The sequence below is a fragment of the Brachycentrus maculatus genome, unplaced genomic scaffold (genome assembly GCF_059751285.1).
Source record: "Brachycentrus maculatus isolate JH-2025_06_01 unplaced genomic scaffold, ASM5975128v1 h1tg000200l, whole genome shotgun sequence".
Classification (NCBI taxonomy): domain Eukaryota; kingdom Metazoa; phylum Arthropoda; class Insecta; order Trichoptera; family Brachycentridae; genus Brachycentrus; species Brachycentrus maculatus.
In genome coordinates, this window is record NW_028280951.1 from 55,429 (window position 1) to 79,114 (window position 23,686).

Sequence of the window (23,686 nt, forward strand, 5' to 3'; positions counted from 1 at the left end):
GTTTTTTTTTTATTATTCACCCAATAAAAGTGCAGGTCCCACCGCTATCGTAATTTCCCGAGCTTTTCCGGAAACACCCGATGAATTTCCCACACCGTTATTTTATGTTTTTATCAATTTAGTACCGTATTGTCCGTCGTGCCGTCGGTACGCATGTTCACGATAAAACTCCTTTGATAATCCTTGTATTATACAACGCGTGGTTTCTGAGCATTTAATTGCGAAAGTTCTGTTGACATTTCACTGTTGGAAACGGGATATAGTTATTAATTAATAATAAATTTTATCTTGTATAAAATAATAATTTTATACTGTACTCTAAAAGTTTATTTATGTATTATATTTAAAGTTTACATAAAAGTTTTATGCTAATATGTACAAAGTTTGAGCATAAAGAAATTGATTGGTATGTATGTTTTTTAGAATGTTTATTTTATGTTTTATTAGGGATTTCGTTTGAAGCAAACTTTCGGTACTGTGTTGAATTTTTTAATCCCTTTTTTTGACACAATTTTTTTTGGGATAGCGAGTGTAGCATCACACATCTGGCTTCCTTTCCTTACTTGTAAATCAAGGGCAGTATTATTGAATCTTTTTAAATATGAAATAAATCAAGCAGCTTAAAATAATTAATTAATCTCTCATTAAAAATTACATAAGAGTTGTTTTAAAAATATTTTCACTAATATATTCTCTCTAATTCATTCATTTGTACATTTTTTAAACCTCAACAAAGATGAAGCATAATATGGATGTCTGGGTATTTACGGGACTTGTCATAGGCCGGTTAAGTGATCACTTTACGCACGTGTGACATTCACCATTCTACCCACCATTGGCACCCTACTCTTTTTTTTGGTTTCTCAGTATGAAAAACTAATACGAGGCTCGGATCTTTTTTTGTGAGTTCAAGAAATCTAGCATCCCATATCGCTCACTCCTTTCAACAACGTTGTATATAAAAAAAAACTTGATTTATCAGGAAATCTTTTTTTAAGTTTAAAAATATAATAAAATATATTAAAAATATATATATCAAGACATTTATTAAACTTTTTACTGTGCAACAGATATTTTTAGGTAAAACCTGAATGTTTTTTCTCCATTTGAAAAATATTTTGTTTATTTAAACAAACAATTAAACAATACCTTTTCTTCAAAATGCAAAAACAACACTTTCTGCCCTGTAGCGGGTAAATATTAAGTGAAAAATATTCCGCTTTTGCTGGGATATAGTACATTTTCTGGGCATTCCGAAAACATGCACAACTGAAAATTGATGATTTTTGATATATGACGTTGTTAAATGGAGTGACATGTCACTGCGGCCATATTAGGTCTATTGTGACCTAATATGGTCGCATACCATATAAGGTCACAACCTTAGCAGGTCACGACCTTATTAGGCTCGAATCTTGCAAACATCAAAATAAAAATGTCTCTTCTAAATAAAAGTTTTCTTTATCGCACCATAGATGGCTTCAGAGAACTTATATGTATAGTGTCATTAGACTAATAATATATGTAAAAGTTAAATAATTTTATTAGTGGGGTTGTCAATCATGGGTAGAAATGTGAATATTGCACGTGTCTAAAGTGTCACTTAACCAGCCTATGACAGGTCATAAGGCCAGTTAATGTCCAGACTTCCATATTTTTCTTCGTGTAGCGTTATTATTTCTTTTTCTTTATTTAAGCACTATCTGCCTCTCAAAAGGCTGATATAGTTTAAACTCTGACCATTGTCATCGGTCTGTTTATGGTTGGTTGAAAGACATTGCTTCTTAGCAATGTATGTATAGTTTATACTATAAGATAAATCTAAATGAGAACAAATGCAATTTATATATGGAGCACTAACTTTGTGATTTTCCATTTTATAATTAAAATATAACTTTGTTTTAAAATCACTATAAATATTTTATTATAACTTAATTATTATGTCTACCGGTTTTGAAGCTAACCGCTTCTAGAGATATAATTTTTTGTTGTTGTTGATATAATGAACAGAGTTGTTAATATAATTTTTTGACATCTCATCAAAGATGAAGAAGAATTTGGAAGTCTGGGCATTTACGCTGGTTTAAGTGATCACTTTACACACGTGAAACACTCACCAATTCTACTCATTATTGACAACCACACTACTCAATTTCCTGGAAGTTCTATATATAAATGAACCAATTTCGAAACACTGTTCTTGAATCACTAGAACTCCACTAGTACTTATATAGTTTTATTTCATTAATTAAAGAAATCTGGATTATCCTTAATTTGGAGATAATCCAGATTTGTGAACAAGTATTTGGACACACTCAAAATGTCGTAAACATATTTATAGTGATTTTAAAATAGAGAAAAAAATTGTTAAGTTTAAAATATCCATACTTGGTTTAACATTGAGTAAAGTTAATTAAATCATATGTTAGTGAAATGTAAAAAATATAGTGCCGAATCTATTTAAATTATAAAATAATTTATGGTACTAACCTTGGTCTGTTACGTAAACGGCAATAGTTCATTTTGAATTACAAAACTATCAAATTAAACCCAAATTTGAATCGTGATAATTTAGCGACATCTAGCGCTAGAAAATATTTGTTTATCGTGCTCCTATTGGTCAATTTTCCCGCCTAAATCCTTCTTCGCGGCCAACAGCGACAACTAACGGCCTCCATCTTTCATTTTAAAATCTACTACCTCACGTGACGTCCTTATACATGATTACCGATATTAATTTTGAATGATAATGAGAAATAAGTATTGATTTTTTGCATACATTATATTATACTGTTACAGTATGGAAATTATACTTGTATGTAGACAACTTAATTTCACGAAGAATTTTGAATGTTTGCAGTATGTCAATAAGTAATTTCTTGTTCAAAATTTCTAAATTTGATCCACTTGAGTGTTATTTATAAACTAACTAACTAACCGTTACAGGCTGAGAAAATCGAACGCCATACCACTCTGTCTTTGCAATCATTCTTTATTTTTTTTACAACATTTTGAGTGTGTTCAAATCCCTGTTCCTAAATCTGGGTTGTGAACACAAAATGAAAAAGAACTCCTACTTAAATACATGATTTTTTTTTTTTTTTTTTTTTATAATCTCCTTCTAAACTTTATCCTCACCCAATGGTGCATAGGGCACTGCATCGTTATCTTGATCGTTACTTACAAAAAGACAAGGTGATGACTCCAGCGTTTTAGGGAGTCCAGGGTAATATTAAATAAATATTAGAGTGTGAAATCACTAATGCTTATTTTCACCCTCCCCCCTGGGTATTGAACCCGGGACATCCAACACGGTAGCTAAATGCGCTTACCACTATACCACGGAGGCGGAGAAAAGTTTAAATGCCATTAAGGGCCAGTATTTGTAAGGTCGTTATTTATTTTTCTCTAAATACTGGTAACATTTTACATACTTAATTGTTTCTTTTCATAAAACACCAATTTTACACAGAAAAATAAGTTTTTACTTGAAATAATTATGTGGTTTTGAAAAGAAAAGAGTAATCAAAAGGAAGGGAGTTTAAAAAAAAAACATATATTTTTAATAAATATATTCTAAATACCAAAAAAATATTTAAAAATAAATCATTAAAAAAATCGTGCATTTGCAAACATGTGACCTCTCCGGTGTTCTCGAATGAAATGAATTCTGTGTTAGCGAATATCCCCTTAATGATATAATACATTTTCGAAAAAAAAATAAGGAGAATTCACATGTTTAATTCACATCCTTATAACGAGTCAATTAATTGAAACTCGAGCAACCCTTTTACTGATATCACATTAAGATACCAGCATTAATTTCTCTCTGGAAAGTTTTTCCTTAATATATGCCCGTATCGGAATACTTTAGCTCATGGGTGGCCAACATTTTCAGCAGCCGGGCCAGATTTTAGAAATGAGATATCCTACCGGGCCGTAAAACAAAATAAATCTTTTATTATTCAAAGCAAATAAAATTTATAAACATATATGTCCGCCTCCGTAGTGTAATAGTCAGCATGCTCGGCTACCGTTCTGAAGGTCCCGGGTTCGATTCCCAAGGGGGGTAAAAATAAATATAAGTGATTTTTTCACTGTAATATTTATTTAATATTACCATGGACTAATACCTGAAGCGGAGGGCTGATCACCTTTCATTCATGTGTAAAAACGATCATGATAACACTGCGTTTATAAGACAGTGCCCTATGCACCATCGGGGTGCGGATAAGGGTTTTATTATTATAATATATATATATATATATATATATATATATATATATATATATATATATATATATATATATATATATATATACGTCAGGCATGTTGGCTTTGTTTTAAATTCCACAAAAAAATAGTTTATAGTCCATCTGTCTTAAAAATTACTCAGTTCTTCTGTTACTCTTCTGATTCATTATTTAGTCCAACGTATTTACTACTTGACGCCATTATGGGTCTTGAAATTGTCAGGATAGTGAAAGACTCCCATATATGGGATATGATACGAACTAAGCTCGATAGAATGTTCTTATGATGGTTTTGTGTACACTTAAGGAATAAAATGTGTGATTTGCTCCGCGGGCCGCAAGTTGGCCACCCTGGCTTTAGCTGCTGTAACGATCTCACTTCATTGCTATCGTAACAAAAAACAGTCGAAGTATTTAAGTGGGTCGCGTTTCCGGTTTTGGTTACTAGCCGAATAAATAAATCAAGTTTATTTGGCTGAGATTATTTTATGGCCATAGGGAGTTGTGAGGTCGAATAATCAAATACATATTAAAATGAACTCGAGTTGTAACATTGCCATGCCAAGTTTAATGGCAATCGTGTGTATTGGCATATAGCATACAACTGGAGAATTTTCACAAAAAATGCATAACCATCACACTATATCGGCTGTCCAAATTTAAAACACAGTAAGGGACATTTTTTTTGTAGTAGGTTTTTTTTGCATTTATGGACTAAGTAGACTCTACTTAGTCCAAAAATGCAAAAAAAACCTACGACAAAAAAAATGTCCCTTACTGTGTTTTAAATTTGGAGAGCCGATATTTGTTTGTTTATTTTTATTTTTTTGTTTACGCATTCACTTTGTGCTAAGACATGATTACTCAAGTGGTAAAAAACAAGTGTTTTTCTTTTACAATGTTATTGATTTATTTCAACTACATGTACAGAAAAGAGATAAGTACATTGGCCGGGCTTACTGCAAAAAAGAAATATCTTCCATACAACAAAAAACTGACTAGTACCTTGCAAAGCTGTTTGCAATCAGAGGGTAGATAGTACGGGTACATTAAAAAATATATACATTACAAATTGATGATAATAAGGAAGGCAAAGGAAAAGGGGAGTTAAGGGAAGAAGAGATATATACACACACACATATATATATATATATATATATATATATATATATATATATATATATATATATATATATATATATATATATATATATATATATATATATATATATATATATATATATATATATATATATATATATATATATATATATATATATATATATATATATATATATATATATATATATATATATATATAAATATATATATATTTATATATATATATATATATATATATATATATATATATATATATATATATATATATATATATATATATATATATATATATATATATATATATATATATATATATATATATATATATATGTATATATATATATATATATATATATATATATATATATAACTATATTTATATATATATATATATATATATATATATGTATATATATATATATATATATATATATATATATATATATAACTATATTATATATATATATATATATATATATATATATATATATATATATATATATATATATATATATATATATATATATATATATATATATATATATATATATGTATATATATATAAATATATTTATATATATATATATATATATATATATATATATATATATATATATATATATATATATATATATATATATATATATATATATATATATATATATATATATATATATATATATATATATATACATATATAGAATAAAGAGAGAATTAACTGCGACTCCTGGTCTAATCACTTTCAAGTATTTGAAGTACTTGATTTTGCCACGTTTTCCTCGGTCTTTCTCTGCTTTTTTGTCTATGCTGTTATATTTAATAATGTCTGGTTCATATTTCGTACGAAGCGAACAAAATTACGGATAACTCTCTCCAAATCATTCATCGTTCACATTGTGTAAATAGCACTTTAATAAACACTTAGTCGTGACTACCGGTTTTGGTATAATCATTCTATTATCAGGTCAATAAAATAAAATCATTACGGTCTGACTTTTCTACAAAAATAAAATAACAGAGAATTTATTTTAAAATTTTATTTTGGAATAAATGTCAAAATAGACCGTAATAATTTTATTTTAATGACCTGATGATGGAATGATTATTCCGAAACCATTAGTTATGAGTCAGTGTTAAATAAAGTGGTATTACACAATGTTAACGATGAATGATGAGGAGAGTAATATATTACCATACTTCAAAGTTAACACGTCTTTTAATATACGAAAAAAATACATACTTATAAGGATTTTAAATTGTGACGTAACACGTTTTTTTTTCACAACAATCTTAAATTATGAACAAATACATTATATTATTCGTTAATATTCACAAAATACATATTAAGTGTTGGTATTCGTATGTATAAAATGCCTTTTGGCCGTGCTCTCACCCCTACTAGACTCGTATGTTTACCTTTAAAATAACACGGTATAAAAAACATTCACTTCTGTCACAATTTTCGCCCCAGCCTTCATTTGTTTTCCAACACGCCTTTGTTTATTTTCATACCCCGAATGGGAGCACTCCCATATTTATCTAAGTAATTTTAATTAAACGATGCTCTTACTAAAAGTATATGATGACCACAAAATTCAAAGTATCAATGAAATTACAAATTTTGTTCTAAATAGGGTAAAGAGGCGATTCTTGAACTACTGTTTTTGTGTTATATTTTTCACTCAAGAATTGCATAAATTTATTTCAAATATATGCTTTGAATATTAAAAATATGATATTAAACTATTTTCATTTTATTTATTGTTTAAGCAATCACTTTGTGGTAAGACGTGGTTAAATTATGAATGAAAACGCTTGTTTTTGACTTACATACTTACACTAAAAAATTTACACTTAGTTACAAACAAAGGTGAAGTCATGAACATTTTAGAAATACAAAAAAAATATCCCATAAACGTAAATATCCTTTTTCAAAATACGTCACCATTATTATCTATGTTTCATTTTACAAAAATATTTGTTTCTTAAGCTATTTATTACCCTACCACAAACTCTTAATACAGCCAAATATATTATTTTTTTTGCTCATTAGTATTAGAGAATAAAATTGATGATGTCGGTAACAACGAAACTCGATCGCTGGTCAAATAAAATTTGTGTGAAAAAAACTATATGGTTGTTATTTCAATAACTTAAACCATCTGTATTACTTTTTCTTGAATGTTTTCCGCAGATACTTTGGGGCACATTTTATAAACTTTATAAAATTAAACAACTTTTTTATAAATACGAGTTAGCCTACCGGTTTCCACAAGAACCTTGGCATCATCAGGGTTTATTTTAATTCAAAAACATTAAAATACTCTCACCAAACACTTCCACACACTCCGTAAAATGAGGATTAAATTAGGAGTAAATTTAGGATTTTTTTACGGAGTGTGTGGAAGTTTTTAGTGAGAATATTTTAGAATTTAATAAATCCAGATGATGACAAGGTTCTTGTAGAAACCGGTAGATTAAATTGTATTAATAAAAAAGTGGTTTAAACCAAATTGTTTAATTTTATAAAATAGTATTACTGCTCATCTGTTGATGATAGAAACTGTAGTTTTTTTTAATTAGTCGTTCAAAATTAATATAATATTTAAGTGGTAAAACGCAAGTGTTTTCATTTACGATTTAAACCGTATTTCTACACATATATGTGTATATACCTAGGCCAAATTAATTTCTTGGCGATATTTAATACGAGCCACTCCGTAACTATAATTTTATCTCTTTGACGGTAACACAACAAAAAGTAACTTTTTTACTTAGCTGGTGCCATCTGTTGGCGAAAGTCTGGACCGAGATGAAGCGGGTGTATACTGTTCCCTGTTTATTAGAACCATAATTATGTTTTTCACGACCAGAGAGAGTATCTATGGCTTTAATGAATTTTCATCTTGAACCCTGGGGGTAAACCGCTAAGAGTTTTCATAAACGTGTACGTACGTAAATGGTTCAGTACCCTTATAAATAGTTTTTTAAACTGACCCAGCTGTCGCAGAATTTCGTGGTCATATACTGAACATATATAAATATACTATACATTGTTACACTAATTTGTAAACAAGATATTTCCATATACTTTCCGATTGAATATCTGTGCCTCTCCAAAAAAGACTTAGTTCTAGTACTTAGAGATGAACTTATACTCAACAAAGCTTCATCCGCCTCCGTAATGTTATGGTCAGCACGCTCGGCTACCGCTCTGGAGGTCCCGGGTTCGATTCCCAAGGGGGGTAAAAATAAATATAAATAATTTTTTCACTCTAATATTTATTCAATATTACCATGGACTGGTACCTGAAGCGGAGGGCTGATCACCTTTCCTTCATGTGTAAAACGATCAAGATAACACTGCGTTTATATGAAGCAGTGCCCTTTGCACCATTGAGGTGCAGATTAGGGTTTTTATTAAATAAAGCCAATCCGTATTGCGGAGTTTCTCCAAAACATCAACTCATGTCCAATATGAAAACAAACGTAGAATTAGTTATATAAAAAAAAAATCTCATAGAAACAGTATATATATATATATATATATATATATATATACTGTTTCTAAGAGATATATATATATATATATATATATATATATATATATATATATATATATATATATATATATATATATATATATATATATATATATATATATATATATATATATAATATATATATATATATATATATATATATATATATATATATATATATATATATATATATATATATATATATATATATATATATAGAAAAAATAATTTGATTTAATGTTTGTTATTTTATTTCTGATTTATGGTTTATACGTATTTTTTCCATTAGTTTTGTCTTCTGTGAGGCTATTTATATATTTAATTCCCTAATCATTCTCATTTTGTTGGGATTGCTTGGTGTTGCCTTTTGATATTGTAAAATCATTTAAGGATCTTAAGGATTTGTACTTCTTTTAATTTTTAATACTTGGAAAATTGCTTTTAAAAAATCGGCTGACTTTCTAAAATAATGTGTTTATTAAATCAGTATTATTTTTTAAAATAATTGTAATAATTTTTTTTTATGTTTTATATTTTTACCACGTGACGAATCTAGAAGCAGTTTTAATATGCCAATAAAAACATTAGAAATTAAAAACCAAAAAAAGCTTTCAAGTTCCGCATGGAATCCCTGCCTAGATATTCGAAATTGGATATCAATTGTAAAGTTTTTTTTGTTAAATTTCAGAACCTTAGGCTAAAATATAATACTCAAATAAAAATATGAGATTCATAAATTACTCATATATTGCTTTTTATAATATTAGAAAAACCACAAAGAAAATTATTTCATTAATTGTTTCACCAGCCACTTTATGGTAATATATATCCAATTTTAATTTTCGTTGGAATTGGTGAATACCACTTTTTCATAAAATCTTTTGTGAAATGTGTTTTGTTGCATTCCGTATTAGTATCAAACACCGCATCGAAAATCGTGTCACAATAGATTATATGAAGTAGCGGTATTTGCAAAGTAAAACTTAAATTTACAACAAATAAATTTCTCCCCCAGTAATTTTTTGAAATCCGCCAAAATGTCATAATTTTACTTATTTATTATAATGCTATGGATATTTTTTAACTTTTGTGTATATTATATTGTTTAACATAAACTTTCTTCCCGGTTTTTTTCCTTCTTCCAGACAAGCCTTAATAAGAGTCTTCGCTTTTTATCCTTGTAGAAATAACATCAATGCCAATCTAATACAACGTCATATTATAATCAAACGCTTCATTCTGCATACCCTTTCAGCGACGTGAGGTGTCGATGGCCATTCCAAACTTTTTTCAGGCGGCCATGTCAGCCATAACTGCCACATCCAGAAACTCGAATATAATTTATGGTTGGAGTTACCACAAACGTTATTTACGACATTGAAATAATTTGTCGCTCCATTTAACACAGAGAAATTTACTAAAATACCTTTTTTTAAATGAAACCGATATTTTATATCTGAAGGGGTCATCGAACAAGTAACGGATAATTTATGTAAGGTTCCTTTTTAGCAAAAATTGATAAGCAGGATTTAAAACCTACATTAAAAAAAATCACGTTTAATTCAGCATAAACGTTAAAAATACGGTACAATTTAATTTCAAATTCTTTATTTGAAAGAAAGGATTATAATGGATATATAAGAAAAAGTGTTCAAAAAATCAACTTTTTAATTAAAAAAACCCTCAACAAACGTATGAATATGATAAGTAAATATGGTAAATACAAACATACTTGTGAAAAAAAACATAATTTTTTTCATAAAAAATATTTTATAAAAAGCTTTACATGTGATATATGCGTATATATGATATTTGTATGTACAAATCCATGTAAACAATTGGTGTAAAAAATATTTGTTCTCTTATCTGACTGAAATCACAAAATTCTACAAAATCTTTGATTTTATCTATTAAATTTTATATAAATCCACAATATTTTTCTAAAATAAATAACAACTTTCATTGTCAGAGTTTATTTCTTGACAGTGGTATTTTTCAATCGAATAAAAAATATATATATAAATAAAACCATGTCTAAAACTTGCAAAGTTTTTGTTCTAAAAAGTATATTTATTAAAGTGAAAAAAAAATCCTTTTACAAACAACGGAATAGTTCAAACATTTGAGCGAACTGCAAAAATAAAATTGGTATATCAATTGAACGTACTACAGGACATCGGTTAAAAATGTGTTTTATTTTTTTTGTACTTTTTATATATTTTTTGTACTTTAAATCATTTTAATCTTTTAAACACTATGTAACGATGTGAGCTTATAAAACATAAATTTTCCGCAGAAAGGAATTACATTTTATTTTTTCAAGCTCACTACAAGCTTAAAAGCCTACCATTTTAATATTAATGTACCTACATACGTGTAAAACCTATTGGTTAGTGATAAAACTCAAGTAAAATAATTTCCTGAGTTAATCGTCCACCCCCAAAAGGTTGTGTGGGTAGCAAATAGACAGATAGCACTTGAAATATATTTCGCCTGAATAGAACCTTTCCACCCCAATACAGGGGATGATCTTAACCGATCTCGGTCGAGATTTAAGGGTCTGATAGATTGGAAAACTACCCGAAATAAAAACTAGCTCTAGTGGTTTTTGGAAAGGCACAGGGGTAATGAAAACTGACTTTAGTCTAGCCAGAACATTTTATCGTCAGATATTTTTTAAGATCTCTCTCGGTAAAAATGGAAAAAAAAACTTTTGAAACCAGTTTACAAAGAAGTCTTGATAGTTATAAAAATCGACATATAATTATGTAACGAAAAATCATTCTTAAGACATCATAATTTAAAGGAAAAAATACAAAATACTACCCCACTGAGCTTTATTTAACGATTCATCTGTTTTTTTTTGAAAAGCAAAAAATAAATATTTTGCGTGGAATACGTCTGGCTCCTCACACAGCCGGTCACTCACTGAATTGTATATTTGCGAGTAACCTCTTAAGGTAAAGCTGAACGTTAACGTGAATTTCTCTTAAAATTTTATATTTTGTTTAAGTATATGCAGAACGTGAATTACTTTTAAAATTTTATATTTTGTTCATGAATATACTCGTATCGCTCACTCCTTTCAAGAACGTCATAAATCAAAAAACTTGATTTTTCAGGAGAACGTTACTAAAGTTTAAAAATATAGTACAATGTTTTAAAAATAAATTACTAGCCACTTATTGAACTTTTTACTGTGCAACAGATCTTTTTAGGTAAAACCTGAAGGTTTTTCTCTATTTGAAAAATGTTAAGTATATTTAAAAAAAAACATTACCATTTCCTCAAAATGCAAAAACAACACTTTTTTCTCTGTAGCGGGTAAATATTAAGTTAAAAATATGCCACTTTTGCTGGGATATAGAACATTTTCTGGGCATTCCGAAAACATGCACAACTGAAAATTGTCGATTTTTGATTTATGACGTTCTTGAAAGGAGTGAGCGATATGTACTTTTTCTCAGTTTATATTTCTTTTAAGCAAAAATTTTTATATCAAATTGTAAAAATATATTAGGATCTAGAAAAACATAACATGCAACCAAATTAGTTGACAGATTGGCCTAATTTACTTCAAATGATCTATTCCAAAAACTGAACAAAGTAACAAATTATTTTAAAGAAGTCGTTATTTAATTCGCTTTTGTAATTGCATCACTTATTTTTAAGAAGTCGTTATTTAATTCGCTTTTGTAATTGCATCACTTATTACCCTGGAGAAGTTTTTTGTACATTAAAAAAAAACAGTCACATTACCTCAGTCTTATTGGTGATTAAACCAGTCACCAGTGATAGAAAGATAATAGTTTTAATTTATTTATTAATTCAAACTTGATAAAGTCACTGAAAGTGTGAGAAAGCTCATGTATACCCTGTTGCCCGATTTTCCCTTAGCCAAGCGAATTAATTGGGTAATGCCGCTCGAACTAGCTGCTAGAAAATAAAGATTGACATATTGGCCGCCCAGTTCGCAACTTCCACAAGAACATCCACAATACATGATTAATCGTGCTGGACCTAATTAATACCATTCCTTCACGCTAAAATTCTGGTAAAAATTCAACACATCCGTCAATCCGCTCAGCAAATAATTCAACTTTTTCCTGAAAAGGTCAAATTTAATAGTCTTGACATTAAACTTAATGAATTTTCGTCAATTTAAGTGTTCCTTTTTTTAAAGAAAAGATAAGTATTTGTAACTAACTAACTAACCATCACGCCGCTTCCCCGAAGGGGTAGGCAGAGAGAATAGAGCGCCACACCACTCTGTCTTTGCAAACATTCTTCGCCTCTTCCACGTTCATGTATCTCCTCATACATACCCGCCGATTGTTACGACTCCTAACCTGACCACTTTCAAGTATTTGGCATACCTGATCGTGCCATGTTTTTCTCGGTCTTCCTCTGCTTCTTTTCCCACTAACATTCGCCTCATAAATTTGTTTTACCGTTCTTTCCTCACTCATTCGTTCTACATGTCCAAACCATCTCAACACACCTTTCTTAATTTTATCGATAACGCTTATCTCAGCTTTGCATTCCTTCCTTATTTCACTATTCGCACATCTATCATACATCGTTTTGTCACACATTCTTCTGAGAGATCGCATTTCGACTACATTCTGTCTACTATAAGTATTTGTGATTGTATCATTTACAAAAATACTTAAATTTTATATTTTTCTGTGAGCCTAAGCGGCTCATTATTGAAAATAGGTATCAAATTGTGGTAGAGTGGGTTCGAACCGAGGTACTTTGACTCAAGAGTACGCGACACTAACCACGAGACTACAATCCGACACCATTTCTAATATTTTTCACAAATCTAGGTTGTATATTTGAATATGTATGTAGACATAATCAAAATGTTGTGGAAATAACTGGTCCAATTATTTGGTGCATAAAATTGAAAATCATGTTTGAAAGCGTTTCCCAATATGTAAAATAATTATTTGCGTGTTACTTAAGTGTTTTAGAAAAAAAATCTACGTTTAAACATATTTTTTTTAAATGTAGTTTTGACCTATTTTTTTTAACACTCATTACAGACACATAATTTTTATGGTGAATCGTAACATTTATACATGTAGTGTTTTTTGACTATTCACCGACCATATAAAAAAATATTCTTTCGACGTTTTACCACTATTCACTGACCATGTATAAAAAAATCATTCTTTCGACATTTCACCACCACTCACAAAGTTTGTATAATTATTTAATTCTATCAATATTATACCACCAGTCACCAAGCCTGTATAAATATTCCATTCTACCGACGTTTTACCGCTATCGTCATAAATATTTATTTCTTTTAAAGTTTTACTAACTTTGTAAAAATAATTCATTATACTGACGTTTGAATAATATTCACCTACAGTTATAAATATTTCATTCTACCAATCTTATTCAAAGGATTAAGACAAAATAAAAATATTGAACAACATTCTAAATTTTTAAGTTTGTTGAGAATTTTATAAATATATTCTTAGTAAATGACACGTGATTCAAAGCGATCAGTCTGGCAGTCCTTATAAAATAGTACTTCCAAGGGTAGTCTATACTACCCTTGGCAGTTCGATAGGGGTGTTTGTCCCAGGTGTCACAATGGACCGCCAATATAAGAAGATAAAGCAGATAATTTGAAACCATTTTCTAACACATTTCGATATACGGTATGTATGTTCGTTCTAGCGTTTTCATTGGGTTAAGCCTATCATTTGGGTTGAACTTTTAGAGGTTTTATTTTCCCACATTTTTTATCAATTAATTTGTGTTTTTTTAGAAGACAAAGATTAAAAATTAGAATGGTTTCTTTTACATACTTTCTTAAAATTCAGTTCATTTTCATTTTCGTTAAAAAAATACAGGCTTTATCAGTAAATTACATACTACCTAGGTACTAGGATTTTATATTTATACTTTAAACTGATAAATTGAACAAGTTATTTTATTCACAATATTTTAAGTGTCCAAATCATTGTTAACGAATCTAAGTTTGTCTAGTTTATAGTTACGGTATTTCGCTTAAAAAGTAATCACTCAAACCTGCTTATGACAGTTTTAAATCCTGTAAATATCTACAGACATTTATATTTTTCTTCGTCTTTGTTGAGGATAACATAGTTCCATAGAAAATAAAATACTTCATTTCAATCAGCTTACTTCAAATGGACATGGAACTCGAAATCAGATTTTAAAAATAAAATCTCTTTTATGATATCATTTCCACTAATCCACCTCCCTCTTTATCCTTTCTCTTTCCAAATTTATCCCTTTCATAACTATATTCACATCAATTTCCAGACACACACACACACACACACACACACACACACACACACACACACACACACACACACACACACACACACACACACACACACACACACACACACACACACACACATACACACACACATACACACACAATATCACTCAAATTGCCAAAGTTGTAAAGAAAATGCCAAAGGCAATGAAAACGCCTTTGTTGAAAAAAATTGTTTGACAATGACAGATCAAAGACAGTGATATCACAGGAATACGTTATTTTGTATTGTTTTTCATTATGTATAAAATTCTTGGCTAAACACTTTTCTAAAATGAAGCCATAAATTTCCTGGAACTTGCTTTTTCAAAAGGTGAAAAAAATTGTTTTGTCAGAGGGCTCTCAAAACACATTCCTTAGCCTATCTGAATCTTGAATATTTATCACATCAATTTTCCAGCTTCACCAAATTGTCGCTTTGATGGTTATTTTGGGTATTTTCCATCCAATAGTATCTTAGAAAAAAAAATACATGGGGGTTTTTTCTAAATCAATTTTACTCATTTAAAATTTTAATTACTTCCTCAAAAACGAGACCATAATTATATATCTATATATTTATATATATATATATATATATATATATATATATATATATATATATATATATATATATATATATATATATATATATATATATATATATATATATATATATATATATATATATATATATATATATATATATATATATATATATATATATATATATATATATGTATATATATAAATATATATATATATATATATATATATATATATATATATATATATATATATATATATATATATATATATATATATATATATATATATATATATATATATATATATATATATATATATATATATATATATATATATATATATATATATATATATATATATATATATATATATATATATATATATATATATATATATATATATATATATATATATATATATATATATATATATATATATATATATATATATATATATATATAAATATATTTATATATATATATATGTATGAATTCCTAAAAAAATGAGTAGCACGGTTATCAATCATGGGTTAAGTGGTGAATGTTACACGTGATCACTAAATCAGCCTTTGACAGTTTATAAGCCCTGTTAATACCCAGATTTCTATTTCAGCTGGTTTAAGTGATCACTTTACACACGTGTAACATTCACCAATACTACCTATGATTGACAACCATACTTTTAAAATACTTGGAAGTTTTATATATATAATATAATCCAATTTTGAAACATTGTTCTTGAATCGCTAGAATTTCACTAGAGACATCTACTGGTGAGATGAAAGAAATTTTTTACTTTGCAGAAACTCTTTGATTTGTATGTGAGGTCCAAATCCTGGATTATTATCACATATATGAGAAACGCTATAAAATATCCTTTTCATTTTAATATTCTAGCTTTTAACTGGTCAAAATGATAAATGTATGCTAAAAAAATCCAATGTCTTTTGTGATTAGGACATTAGGCAGCCGTTCTAGAACCAGTTCCGTAGATAAATATGAATAATGGAGTTTTTATTATAATGTTTATTTAATATCACAAAAGAGTGGTTTAAGTTAGCTTAGGACTGGTCACTTAACCTTCATGTAATACATAATATTACGTTGATACGATGTAGTGCTCTATGCACCATTGGTGCAAATAAAGGATAAAATTATGAACTTACAATGTTAAAGAAGACAAATTAGTGGATGGCTTAAAATAGAAAAATTCTTACTAAAAATGTTTTTCGAAATTCGGGTAGATTATAATGTCGGAAAATTCGAGCTAGGGGATGATTTAACCTACAAAATTTTGGTCGTAGAATAAACGTTTTACGATTACAGATGCAGATAAAGTGCCGATTAATATTGAAATTTGAAATTTTTAAGTTTTCAGTACAAAAATCTGCCTTTCTTGAAATTATTATTTTTGAGAAAACTGTTACGAGTGATCGCGAAGAATCTTTTACCGTTGGGTATATATTATATATCGAATTTTCATATCTTGACTATTATTAGAAAAAATATTTTTAGATCATAATGTCAAATATTTTACAAAAGAGTTCAAAGTTTAATTTAAAAAATTGCATTTTTTTCAATACGCTTTCAGATAATTTTCATTTGATTTTTTAAATATATTTTTACATTATTAAAACGTTATCTGACTAACTAGGGAAATCAGTATTCTAAGTCATTGATGTGATTAATTATTATATTTATGCAAACAGATGTTTTTATACGATAAGCGTTAAACCAAAATTTTCATGAACATATTACTAGAAATAAGGATAAAATAAGACTGCCATTGTTGAAAAAAACCTAGTCACAAAATTGTTGAATGTATAAGGATTTGAAAATGTATGATGAGATGCCTGAATGTATAAAGAATGAAAAGAGTCTGAAAGAATTTAAAAATAAATGTATTGGTTACTGTAAGAAGATTTAATTATATACATGATGTAAATTAAGTGTTAATATATTAGTGTAATTTAAGCTAATTAAAGAAATAAGTTTTTGTTAATGTGTGTGTATGTTCTCTTTATTATGTATTACACAAAATGAACGACGAATGATAAGGAGAGTGTTATATTACTTTACCACAAAGTTAACAATGCTTTTAATATAAAAAACCAGCACATTTGTTTTTACATAATTGTTGTATTTTTGTTCTTCTTTCTGGCTCCATCTCAACTAATTGTCTTTGTATACTGTTGGCGTCAGCTTTCCTCGTCCTCAGGTTGTAGATCTTTCTATCATGGACAACGTCAACTAGTTTATACCTTCGAATCATGTTATCTTTCTATAAAATCCATGAATTTTTTGGTCCTTTAGATGTACAGTATGATCTGTAGTGATTGCCTGGTTCACAATATGATCACGTACTCTGCGTCCTATTAGTGTTATTAATTAATATATTTACAAACATATATATTATGTTTTTTATATGATTAGTCTTCTTCTTCTTCTTCTTCTTATTGTAGGCCTTACGGCCTGTTTTTAAGAGGGATTAGCCTCCTGCGACGTCGATTCCCAGCTATCGGCCCATCTCTTTGGTGGTCTGCCCGATTAGTGTGATTAATTATTATTTATACAAACATGTACTTATAATGTTAATAAATATTTAAACACACATGTATGCCATGATTTTAAGTGATAAGTATGATTAATTCATATTTACACAAACATGTTTGTTGTGTTTTTACACGAATAGCGTGATTAATTATTATTTATAAAAAAACATCTAGTTATATCACGTTTTTACATGATAAGTGTAATGATGAGTGTGATTAGTTCATATGTATATAAAAATGCATGTTTTTACATAGTTAGCGTGATGAATTAACTTTTAAATATACATGTATGCTATGATTTTAAGTGTGATTAATTCATATTTACACAAACATGTGTGTCATATTTTTACACGATTAGCGTGATTAATTAAAATTTATACAAACATGTTTGTTTCCACTTGATTCGTGCCGTAATTGGTCTTAGTCCAAATTTAAATAAAGAATCCCCTTTTTTTAAATAAACAGCTTTTAAAAAGCTCTTTTCCAGTGGCGTAGCAGAATTTCTCCGGGGGGCGATTAGATCTATCATCAATTACTAGCGGCACTTTATTCAGTCCAGTGGCGCACCATCTGCGGCCTACCCCAGTCATTTATTCAGTGGAGTGAAATACACTCAGCGGGACCGTTTGATTAATTCTTTGGACAGATCTCATTTTTAGATTGCCCTGCCCGCTCCGCCTCTGTCATCGAACTGTCACACCGCTCAATAACGTCACAGGGAAAAGTACTTACAACAATTTTATTTTAATATTTCAATTTTTTTAACCACATTTTAGCCTTTTTGGTCAGTACGAGCATGAGAAATGTATTGTCAGTTTTGTTTTTGATGGAATTAGTTATGCATAAGAGCATTCTTTGTTTTGTAAAGTGAGTTTTCTGTGTTTGATGTGTTTTTAAATGTTTTTTTAAAAGATAAATGTATTGTCAGTTTTTTTTAATGGAATTAGTTATACATAATAGCATTCTTTGTTTTATAAAGTGGTTTTTCTGTATTTAATGTGTTTTTAAATGCTCTTTTAATAGAGAAATGTATTGTCAGTTTTGTTTTTGATGGAATTAGTTATGCATAATAGCATTCTTCGTTTTATAAAGTGGGTTTTCTGGATTTAATGTGTTTTCAAATGCTCTTTTAATGTAGAAATGTATTGTCAGTTTTGTTTTTGATGGAATTAGTTATATAGAATAGCATTCTTTGTTTTTTAAAGTGGGTTTTCTGTATTTTATGTGTTTTTAATTGCTTTTTTAAAAGAGATTTAATTGTAAAAAATGATGTGATTTTTTAAAGCTTAAATCTATTATCAAGAATCAATCGAAAATGGAGCATAAATAAGAATAATTTTTAATATTCTTCTTCTAACCCTCATCTGCATCCAATGGTGCATAGGGCACTGGATGAAATATATGCAATATTAAATTGATCGTTATTTATATGAACAAAAGTCTTTCGCTTCCAGTTAATGACAAGGGTAATATCTTAAAAAATAAATTTAAGACTGAATAAAACAATTCTAATTCATTTATTTTGATAAGCCGGGACCTTCAGTATGGTAGCTTAGCGTGATAACCACTTAACTGTGGAGGCGGACATATTACAAAAAATATTATATAAGACAGCTCTATTTCATTTTATTCGAAGCTTTTTTCATTATCACCGTTTCTCGGCACTTTTTGGTCATATTTCATAAAGGTTTCCGTGAAAAGTTATTTTTATCATCCAACACAAAAAAGTTTCTGTAATTAACAGATAAGAAATTGCATCTCAGAAGACTTAAGAGTTCTTGAATGTTTTTGATGGTTCTGAAAATGTGAATTTATACGTTTTTAATTCGACAATAATTTAAACAATTTTTTTATTAGTAATTCAGGATGCCACACTTAACAGGATTCGGACCTCACATACTAATAAAAGAGTTTCTGATCTATAAAAAGCTTTTTTTCATCTCGCCAATAGATGTTTTTGCCTAGAATTTTCACTCATGAATTACATGAAATTATAGTAGCTTTAAACATAAAGAGTAAATCCACTCACAAGTAGGCATAGGCTATGGAACTTATAAAGTTGAAGCCTGAGTAGGGAAATGATAAACGGTGTTGCATATGCCGTAGCTAGATAACTTGGACGTTAGGTAATTAAAAAAAAATGAGTAGTGTGGTTGTCAATAATAGGTAGAATTGGTGAATGTTACACGTGTGTCAAGTGATCACTTAAACCAGCCTATGACGGTCGTCCGCACCGCAAATGCCCAGACTTCCATATTCTTCTTCATCTTTCATGAGATGTAAAAAAAATGATATTAACAACTCTGTTCATTATATCAACAAAAAAAAATAGATCTCAAAATAGATTAATATTTGATTAATGAAGAAGAATACAGAAGTCTGGGTATTTATAGGCCTTACGATCGAGATAGGTTTGGTTAAGTGATATTCACCAATGCTACCCATAATTGACAACCACACTACTCAAATTCTTGGAAGTTTATATAGTATATATGATCCAATTTCGAAACATTGTTCTTGAATTACTAGAATTTTACTAGAGACATCTATTGTTGATATGAAAAGAAGTTTATTATTCAGTAGAAATAAAAAAAAGACATTTTTTTAAATAATTTAAACTTCTCTGCTCTTTATATCAACAGCTTTTTGATATCTTAAAATATTATATTGTAAAAGTGATAAAAAATAATAGGGGCATTTACAGCGCGTTTAATTACAAACAAAAATTTGACTGTTTCAACTGATGCAGTGCCCAATGCATCGTATGGTTTGGATAATGGATGATAACGAACAATAGTAAGAAGTTTTCCTTCACATTTTAATATGTAATATTAAAATGTGAAGAAAGAAACAAAAATACGTTTATTATTTTATTTTTAATATCGTAATGGATGAATGTTTTATCGTGATGTGGGGATTGTTTACTGTTATAGTGCTGAAACTATTAAATGTGGCATCGATAACATTTGAAATATTTGGGTGTTTACCCCAAAATAGAAAGTAATTGAAAACCCAATATTTACTTTCCCCTGAATAATGTTCTCTATTGGAATCCGGTGTCAAAGGCATTCGATAAAAATGTAAAATATTTTCATAAAAGTTCACTAAGGGATGATTTCAGCGGTTGTCTAACTTTATTTCCTCTTTGAAATTATTCCTGCCCTATGGAAGTCTGGTCATCAACAGAGTTTATGATCGGCACTTAGTGGATTAAGTGATAACTTTAAACAGATTTTAGCAGTATTGGCAAATTCAAAAAATATTTTCAATTTAAATACTATTATTTTTCATATGGATAATATTTGTTTCATATATGTCAAAAACTATTATTGTACAAATTTAAAAAAAATACAAATTTTTATTTACCTCCGTAGTGTAGTGATTACAATGTTTAGATATCGTCCTGGAGGTTTAGTGTTCGATTCCAAGGGGATAACAAAAAAAAATGTTTTTTTTTATTTGAAATATTTATTATTCCACCTTTGACTAGTACATTAAAAACGGAACTAATTATATTGTCTTCGCGTTACTAACAATTGAGATACTACAACGTCAATGCAATGCAGTGGCCAATGCATATATGGAGGCAAATGAGGGTTTAAATAAATGTTTAAATATGGATCAAGTTGTGATTGAGTGGTGATCGAACCACGAACCATCAATATGCCACAAATCCACAACACAACCTTCAGATTACAATCGGTATAAGTAAATATATAAAACTTTGACAAATTTAAAATCCCTCTTTTCCATTCTCAATCCTTGGTCGAATCTTTAACAAAACTTTCGATATTTTTCACCTACAAAATGTGTAATAAAATTTTGTTTACGATTTTCTGTCAAAAAATATTCTTCGAATGGATTTTATTATATTTTCTTTCTTGTACTCTGAAATATTTTTATTTTATAAAATAAATATGAAGTTTATTCCTGAAAATATTTACACACCACAGTTTATGATTCCGAATATCGGAAAGTAATCATCCTTGAAAACTTAATATGGTAACGTATATCAGTTAGAAGGCTGTATTACTCGTGTATGTAGTCATATGTGTGTCGCGGGTTTCATTATGAAACATCTTTTAGAAATATTTCAAGAATGTTCAAATCTTTTACACCAATATTGGATTAAACCTACGAGAGATTGTAATCAAGATTTTTCTTTTTTTTTAAATTATGTAAGTCTAAAAACAATTTAGATATCTAGAATATATCTCTTCCTTGGTATACAAAAATAATAATCACCACTATTTGTTTTTAAAACACTTGTAATAAACCACTTAATGAGTTTTATTTTATTATACACGACTAGTTTCGAAAGTCTAGTCCGCCTCCGTGGTGTAATGGTCAGCGTGTTAAGCTACCGTGCTGGAGGTCCCGGGTTCGATTCCCAGGGGGGTGAAAATAAATATTAGTGATTTAGCACGGTAATATTTATTTAATATTACCCTGGACTGGTTCCTGAAGCGCAAGAGTGATCACCTTGCCTTCATGTAAGTAATGATCAAGATAACACTGCGTCGATTCGATGCAGTGCCCTATGCACCATTGGGTGCGGATAAGGGTTAGAGAGAGAGAGAGTTTCGAAAACAAACAGATGTTTTCATCTACAGGTAAAAATTAAAAATGTAATCAGTTTTAATTTTCACTCGTAGATGAAAACATCTGTTCGTTTTCGAAACTAGTCGTGTATAATAAAATAAAACTCATTAAGTGGTTTATTACAAATGTTTTTAAAACATATCAACATATTTCACAAAGTTAATGGCGAATCAATAAATAAAATAATCATGAATTTTATGAATGCGAAAACATGATTCCCACATGTCTGGAATTTAAATACTGATGAATTCTTCATAGCAATTTGAATTAAGGCTTTCCTGGAGTAATATCTGTAGCAAATTTGTTATTACTCGACGAAGAACAATTCTACACCATATTATTTCTTTATTTTAGTTTATAACAATACATAGGTACAATGTTAATAAATCTTAACAGCTTGGTTAAATTGGTCAGGGTTTACATGATTATAAATCTTCTAACACTTATTCGCACCCAATGGTGCATAAGGCACTGCATCATATTGACGGAGTTTGATCTTGATCGTTACTTACGTGAAGGCAAGGTGATCACTCCTGCGCCTCAGGGACTAGTCCACGGTAATATCAAATAAATATTAGAGTGTAAAATCACTAATATTTATTTTAACCCCCCCCCCTGGAATCGAACCTGGGACCTCTAACACGGTAGCTTAATAGGCTAACCAATACGTTACGGAGGCGGACAAATGACAATACATGAGTTAAATGTAAATTAATACTTATATATTGTTTTACAAAAATTTTTCCGTCTCTTCGTT

The 23,686-nt window shown here is 28.7% G+C and overlaps 1 protein-coding gene across 1 annotated transcript in view; it reads left to right on the forward strand.

Annotated features, from left to right (window-relative positions):
- The first annotated feature begins 336 nt into the window (after positions 1–336).
- LOC148307372 (zwei Ig domain protein zig-8-like) overlaps positions 337–23,686 on the forward strand; it is a 69,835-nt gene continuing 46,485 nt past the window's right edge. Inside the window, exon 1 of the mRNA XM_088263530.1 lies at positions 337–406. The gene's annotated coding sequence lies outside the window, so the exon portion shown is untranslated. The remainder of the gene's footprint in view (positions 407–23,686) is intronic.